Raw genomic sequence first — 8,350 nt, 5'->3', positions numbered from 1 at the left:
GAGGGAGACAAAGTAGATGTTATTTTAAGGATTGAAATGATCGCCTATTGAACTTTTTTGTGGACAAACCATATCAGACACAAATTATTAATCAAAGTAAAGTTTAATATAGGCCTACATCTAAGTCTAATAGTCTTTTAATTATATTAATATGATGTGAGGTTCAGGTAGCTTTGCAGAAATGCTTTTATACTTTGAGTAGCCTACATTTCAGAGGCTGTAGCCTACTTTTTACTTTTTTTTAACTTGAGTAAACAAGTTAAATCGGTAGTTATACTTTGACCAGAGTCTATTTCTACTTAATAGCCTAAAGAATGTGTGTACTTTGTTTGTATTGTTTCTGTAATATTTCTGCTGTTTCTCTTCACTGCATGGGCCTTAATGGAGACAGCAAAACATCTATGGCGGAATAGTTGTTAATATGTTGATTTTGTTCCTGACACTTTGTAACTTTATTAAGAAAAGTGAACCACAAATGAAATGCACATTGTTTTCCTCCACAGTGCTGACATGCTGGTTTCACAAATTGATTGTGTTGATGAAGTGACTATTATGCATAGAAAGATTGAACCAGTGTCTTTTAGCAGCATGTGATGTGAAGCCAAAGTGAATGTTTGTAAAGAACAATAAAGTTTTTAATTCTAAGAATCAATAAAGTATTTCTTCTATATTAATTCCAGGAAGTGTATCAAAGCTGCTGGAGAAAATGTGAAAATGACATATGACATTATAACTGAGACAGGTGTGTAGTGGTTAAATACAGAGGTGGGTAAACTATCCAAGGTCAGTAGTTTATCCACCTTGTTTCCCCTCATTGAGTTATACAGTTGATCTAATAGGTGAGTAAAGGCAGCCTCATTTCAAAGAGGTGAGTAAACTGTGTTTACTTGTGTTTACCATCCATTTGCCCCGGGCCCGTATTGACAAAGCATTTTATCTTACCACTAGGGGGACTCCTAAATATATCACTAAAAGTTCATATATAGCTAAGAGTTTCCTCTAACATATTCACAAAGCTGCTGAGAGCAACTTTGACTAAGGAACGAGGGGAACTCTTAAACTAAGAGAAAGGGTGGGGTTGACCCTGTTGCTATGATGATGTCATGCTTCATGAAACTGTGATTGGTGGTCTTGGGCTGTCTTGGATCTCTGTCAGTGAAGTCATAATATAAGTACTGTAGGAAGCAATAAGGTTATTAAAGTTAAATTAAACTAAAACCTCAAACTAGGTCTGAAAAAAACACATTTTAGATAGACAAAATCAAAACAAAATCTAGATTGTTAGGTTTTCTTTTATATCAGACACAGGTTTTTGTTCCTACCTGACATGTTTCGACGGTAATACTTCCGTCTTCTTCAGAGGTGTCACTAGATGGTGTGTGACGTGTCTTTAACAGCTGATGTTGTTTACAGAGGCGTGATCGTCCTGTCAGATTTGACAGGACAACCACGCCCCCCGCTGTCATTTCGCCGTTTGAGAACGCTGCTCCAGGTGGTGGAAAGCATGTAAGCCCCCTCGTCCCGGTTCATCGTCGTTTGCGCCCGTTTCCTGATCTCCACTGCCTCCATAATCCAGCGCTGGTGTTTGTTGTCCTGGGTGCGGATGACTTTGGCCTTATCTTTTTTTTTTTTTTTATCTTTAATTTTTGTTTTAGTCTTGAAAACAAAAATAACTGTAAGAACAAAATAAAAATAACATAATGAAAAATACAAAACTATAATGATCCAGATAGGAGGTATCATGTTGCCATATTCAAATACAGATTTTAAAATAAAAATATAGGCTATATGTGTCACTGATTTATTGAGCATGAAACAAAGAATAAGGAGTTTGGATCACTTCAAAAACCAAAGAAGAAGAGCGGGGGAAAATATGCCTGCAGATAAATGTGTCTTCCTCACCTGTCCAGAACCACCAATGTGTGAGAAGAGCTGCTATTCTTACACATTACAAGAACTCAGTCCCATTATACACTACATGGTTTTATTGATTGATTCAAGTGTCATGATGCACTCCAGGTGCACCAACCCCCACGGGTTTACAAGACACATCAAATACAACAATAAAACATCACAACAGTGCTACATTTAAAATAACACAAGTCGCAAGTCAGCAATAGATAAGACAGCAATAATGAACAATACATCAGTTTCTAAACCAAAGGTTCCGTCTTTGCTCCCATGACAAATACAATTTGCTGTGAGGAATTAAGGTTCCTTTTTTTAAACACAGCTCAAGTTTCTCATAGTCGTCCAACTAAAAAAAAGTCAAAATAAATAGAGGACATTTGACTAAAGAGTACATTTGGGGGGATTCTCTATTCTATGCTGAGCAGATGCCCTCCTCTCTCACCACAAGAAGAGGGGCATCTTACCACGAGTCTGTCCCTTGCCTCATCATAAGCAGTACAATAGAACAAGAAATTAACCACATGTTCAGTTTCATGTAATTCGCATAATAAACAGAGTCTATCTTCTTCAGGTGTAGCATGAAACCTATACCAGTTCTAGTGCTAAGGGTTCCCGATCGTAACTGAGCACACAGAGATATTTTTCCTCTGTTCAAATCAAACTTTGCATAGGGTTCAACACAGTAACTGTCTTTTATGAGACGAGATGGTTCTTAGTTTTGATTGATACCATAAGTCGACAGACCATTTAACCGTATACGAAATAAACATATTACAGTCTCCCGGATGTCACAAAATACCCTTAAAAAAAAGATTAATGTATACTATTTGTGTTTTGTCTTACAAAGGCAGGCATCAGTGTGAGTCTCCCCAGATGTGTGGAAGTTCTCTCTGCTGTGTGTCGCAGGTTATTGCTCGCTGCACTGTGCTGCTTGTTGTGGCCACCAGGAGACGCTGAGGACTCTGCTTGACCTGGGAGCCGACACACACAAGACCTTCAGATGGGAGCGGGCTGCAGACCTGACTCACACACAGACTGTGCTGACTGACTTATCCTGGCAGGTGAGCGTGTCTGTTCTCTTTGGCAGCAGAGGTGATCTTGGTATCATTTTTAATCAGCTTGTGTGTGTATGTTTGTATGTATGGCCACAGAAGCTAAACAGGACTTGATGTCATATATGGCCCATGTTGGAGACACCATCTCTGACCCAGAGAAGATCCAGGGGAAACTCACCAAGGAAGACAAGGTGACAGATTGTCAAAAGTTAATAATATTACTCAGTTTTCTTTTTACTATGTACGTGTCACACTATCAATGGCTTGTTGGCACAGTTTTTTAACCAATGGATATTGGATACCAAACTACCAAACTAAGCATGCAGAAAAACAACAACACACTAAAGTTATGTCAACTGTTATACAGTCTTTCAATTCATTTTCTGCCAATCTAGAACATCTGTCAGCCTGGATCATCTGTAGCCATGCTGCTCCGCCTGGATCCAGAATGTGAAAAAGCCGACAGCCTCAGACTTTAGAGGCCAAAGGAAACACATGGAGGACACGCTTCAACCTCTCTTCTCATTAAACTCTCAGCCCAACGTGAGCATTAGTGATGTACCTTTCTATGGTGGCTTGTACAACACATCACATTCTTCTTATGTCTTAGGGGAAGTGAAAGATTGTTTGAGAATTGAGAACATAAAGAGATAGAAACATTTTGTATTGATATTGAACTAGATCATGTTGTTGACTAAAACACTTTTTTGGTCAATCTTTACCAATTATTATTATTATTATTATTATTAATTAGGACACACACACACACACACACACACACACACACACACACACACACACACACACACACACACACACACACACACACACACACACACACCAGTTGTTCTTTTTTAACTTTTTATTTGTGACATTTCATAAGTATAGACAAAACAATCAGCAACATATAAGAAAAGAAGGAAAATAACTGCAAATAAAGAAAAACAACAACAACAACAACAACACACCAATTGTTCTGACTATGCACATCCCTTTGCTTGGTTACACTGCCCTCCGGTGGTGGAACATGAGGCATGACATGCTGGTCATGACTGTGTTAGCTACCAGCTGTCATGCATAAGAACAGCGACAGTGTGAGTGAGAGCGAGCTGGGAGTACCCTGCCTTCTCCTGATAGATACACAGACCGCACAAAGAGGCAGGCTGATACAGAGATGTTTTGGACCATGGAATAGTGAAAATATCATCTCATGAGACCACAAAGGGTTTGGAGTAGACAGATGTTACAGTACATGTTGTTTGTCATTTAATGATCACTGTAAATATACAGAATTTCATTTGGGCAAATAGTGGGAATCAGGTGATATGACAGGTGTATTTTTACATGAACATATTGGAGTTTTTTTTTCTTTTGTTTATTTTTATTTTATGACTTGGGTTGATCTGTAATGTGCTTTGTAAACTTTTGGAAGTGTTATAAGCCTAGACTACATTTAGCCTAAGTTATCATTATTATTACTGTAAGCAGCATTAGTTTGAATAGCAGTAGGCCCAGTGAAGTGATCAGCAGTCAATAGCACTGAACAGGGATGAAACCTGCACTCCAACCCAGAAGGGAAACATATCATCAAAGACAAATAGACCCTTATAGGTCCAAGTGACACCTTGTTTCCCCTCATTGATTGATCCAGTTGATGAGAAAAGAGAGCAGTAAACTCTCAGCCTCATCAAAGCCATTGAAAAACAGCTTCAGCTCATTTGCACATTCCTGATTGTAGCCGGTGTAAATGTCAACTCACCTGACATTTATTCTCATACCTGCCCTTTTTGGTAGACGGGTAAAGTGATGACTTGATTCTGAGAGAAAGGAAAGAAGCTTCGATACTGTGCTCACATCTATTTACTGTATATCATATACTGTATATATATATATATATATAGATGCCGGTTTACGTGCGATCAGGCTGAAACTTCGGGGGGTGTAAAGAGCACCCGTGCAGGTGACCTGACGGAGCCAGATTTTTTAAATTAGATGATTGCCCTAATTACCGATGTCATAAGTGATGTCATAAATTACTGACAATGTCATAAGCGATGTCATCAGTGATGTCACTTGAGCAATTAAGGCAACTGATGTCATAGTGACATCACACATCAGTGATGATGTCATCAGTGATGTCATACATAGGCATTGTGAGATCATTGTGACATCACTGATGATGTCATCATTGACACACACGAGAGAGACTGAGGGAGAGGGGGAGAGAGACTGAGGGAGATGGACAGAGGAGAGGGAGAGAGACTGAGGGAGAGAGAGGAGAGGGGGAGAGAGCGGGAGAGAGGGAGGCCTTGCGCGCACGCTGACAGCGCAGGCATATGTACATTGTTTTTTGTCGATTATAGCCATTATTGATTTGTTTAATAAAACAACAGAAAAAAACACACATCACACTTGTCAAGCACATTTGAAGATGGATTTGTTCTTTTAATTAAGTTCTCCACTGACAAACTGTCTGTCGGTGAAACAAGTCCTGTAACTATTCATGTATCGTGTCTCTTTTCCTTTCTATTTCTTGGCAACATAATTGTATCATCAAAAAGGGTTTTAGTTTCAGTTAAAGCAGACTCTGGTTAATATGGTTTAAATTCTGTCATTTGTTTCATGGTAATTGGTAACATTTCTGGTGATGAACTTGCAATCTTATGTATGTTTCTCACATGAAAATAATATCCTGAAATAAAAGCCAATGGAAAGAGCTTGTTTAGTTACATGACTGTTATTAAAATGTCAGATAAACATGGCCTACCAGTAGCATACAATAAAACACATGACTGAACTATGGATGAGAAAGCCAGTTGTACAGTATTATCATTCTGTTGGGTCATTCATGGGTCGAATAGCGTATCTGATATTTCCCACAGCACCTGAAGGTAGCGGCAATGCTGAAGCTGTTGAGGCTGTAGGGTTGAAGAGCTGCGCCAAGCCACAGAGAACAAAACTGAAAACTAAATAAAATCACAATTAGTCATCAGAAAAAGAAAAAGTCCTCTTAAGCCTATGCATTTTTTCCAAAATATTTAATGGAAGCATTACATTCAACATGCATTGAAACTCTATCTGTAAAATAGGCAGTTTAAACATATTTGATGACAAACAAAATGACAGATTTTAAGCATACATGTATTCTTGACTTTCCTTTAGAGTAAAAAAAAATACAATAATGTCAATAATTTAGACAAATTCCCCACGGTGTGAAGATAAAGCTTCTGCACATTCCTCCTTAGATATGCCTCTCTCTATTTTCACTTGGATACTTTATATTTCTCAGTGGGCTTGCTCAGGCTTTGACAGAAGAAACCACGGTAGTGATACTAAAAGCTGTAGTTCCAAAATTGGCCACTTGAGTCTAGCTCCAAAAGGGAGTCATTCCCCACCCCATGTTAAAAAAATGCCTGAGTTTATAACAGGGCCAACACATAGCAAACAGTTTATTTCCATGGAAACGGCGATGCTTTGAACACCACCCTGTTATGTGACGTAAGCGTTGCAGCCATACATCAAAGCCTGCTGCACACCGTTGCAAACCGTTTAGAGCAGAGGTTTTCAAAATGGGAGGCGGGTCTCCCCTGGGGGGCTCCAAGCAGTTTCAGGGGAGGCTCAGTGAATGGACGTGAAAATTTTACATTGGTTAAAAGGAGATCTTATAGAATAGCCTAAATGTGTGTGTGATTTAGTTAAAGAGTTACAGTAGTTTGGGGGGGATTTGACAGTTTTTCCCACTTCCCCCAGAGTCAGAAACAAATAAATGCCATCAGACACCTTTTATCTATTTGGTGTAGTCTGAAGTTTGTCAAACAGAAATCAGCTCTTGGCTCAATTGTGTGTCTATGAGGGTTAAACAACATAATCACAATCACAAAGGCATCCAGGAATTGAGCAAGGGGGACTCCTCTTTTTTTCCTTTGCATGTATTTAGCGGGGGGTTCCTATCTGGAGGAACCCCCAGGAAAGCATGGGGAGAACATGCAAACTGTGCACAGAAATACCCTTTTGACGAGCCCACCTGGGCACTGTGCAATGAGGACACACCCTCAGCACCCCAGGCGGGAATCGAACCCAGGACCGTCTTGCTGTGAGGCCAAGAAGGCGACGGCCACACTCCCATACTCTAGACTTCAAAACGTGAGTCCAAAAACCAATGGGTGACGTCACGCTAACAACGCTAATTTTTAGACAGTCGATTGATGGTATTCACCTTATGTAGCTCCGCCCACTTGACCCATTCTGTCATGACCCATTCTGTCACGACTCCCTGTTCAAAATGCCGGCTGTTCTAACTCCTCAGTCTGACTCACCTGGTCAAACCTAGTTTGACTCACATATGACTCAGACTGGGGTTTATGTGTCACAGCAAGTGTAAACACAATCAGAACTCCCAATTGTGTTTATACTTCCTGTCTCTAAGGTGAATATTCTCCAAAAACGCTGGACATTTTTTCACAAGTTTTGTTTGAATATCTTCATATCCTATGAAATATATATTTTGGGAACAAAACACTGTATTTTCATTTACCATACTGGGCAGCAACACAGCAAAAAACGTCAACATAGGCTACTGTTGATCAGCGAGGCTTTTATTGTGAAAGTGCCCACCGGAAGTGCTCTGTGTAATTGCGTGTGTTTTGACGCGGTGTGTGGGGGCTGAGCTCACGGCAGCAGCAGCAGCAGCAGAAGCAGCAGCAGGAACGCCCTGCCTGTATCCGAGTATCCTCTCCTCTCTTCGCATCCATCCAGCAGCTCCTCCGCTTCGGAGCGGTCCGGTACTGTACCACACCACCACACCGAGCAGGGCAGCTCTGACCCGGGCACCAAGACCAACCCAACCCCGCTGGGAGAGGAAAAACAACATGGCCTTTTAACACTTAGAGAGAGAAGAGTGCAAACACAACAACAACAACAAGAGGAGAAGAAACATGGAGCCTTTGCGTTGCATCCTGCTCTTCGTGCTGCTCGCCTCCCAGTGCCCTGCAGCCTCCGCGGACAGGAGGTTCGGTGAGTGTCCCTCAGATGATGCTTCAGCTTCGGTTTGGATTCTTTGATTGATGCGGAGAGAAACCTCACAGAGCCATTTTGCAGCCTGCAAGACGCGCACACCTAAGCTAGTAGCTACTATTCCTGTCAGCTTCTGATCTGTGTCAATATGTTCTTAGTGGAGGAGGATGGCAGCCAGGCTCAAAGACAAAGTAATATAGTAATATCATAGGAATATTATAGGAAGGTGCTGTCACATCACTACACTAGTGCAGACTCACTGACACAAGATGCATCATTCTGTTAGGAAGGCCTACATTTAATTGTAGTCGGAATATTTTGATTTGCAGATATCTGTAATAGAACGTTTTGATTGACAGATATCTAGGGAC

At 40.6% G+C, this 8,350-nt stretch overlaps 1 protein-coding gene across 1 annotated transcript in view; it reads left to right on the top strand.

Annotated features, from left to right (window-relative positions):
• LOC310792191 (stonustoxin subunit beta-like) overlaps window positions 1-596 on the top strand; it is a gene marked incomplete at its 5' end in the record, with an annotated part of 24,108 nt that extends 23,512 nt beyond the window's left edge. The window contains one exon of the mRNA XM_083653920.1: window positions 1-596. This exon is cut by the window's left edge and continues 1,851 nt beyond it.
• Between the last annotated feature and the right edge of the window lie 7,754 nt (window positions 597-8,350).

Source organism: Poromitra crassiceps (assembly GCF_964638095.1).
Source record: "Poromitra crassiceps genome assembly, chromosome: 17".
NCBI lineage: Eukaryota > Metazoa > Chordata > Actinopteri > Beryciformes > Melamphaidae > Poromitra > Poromitra crassiceps.
This window is presented reverse-complemented; position numbering and strand designations above follow the sequence as displayed.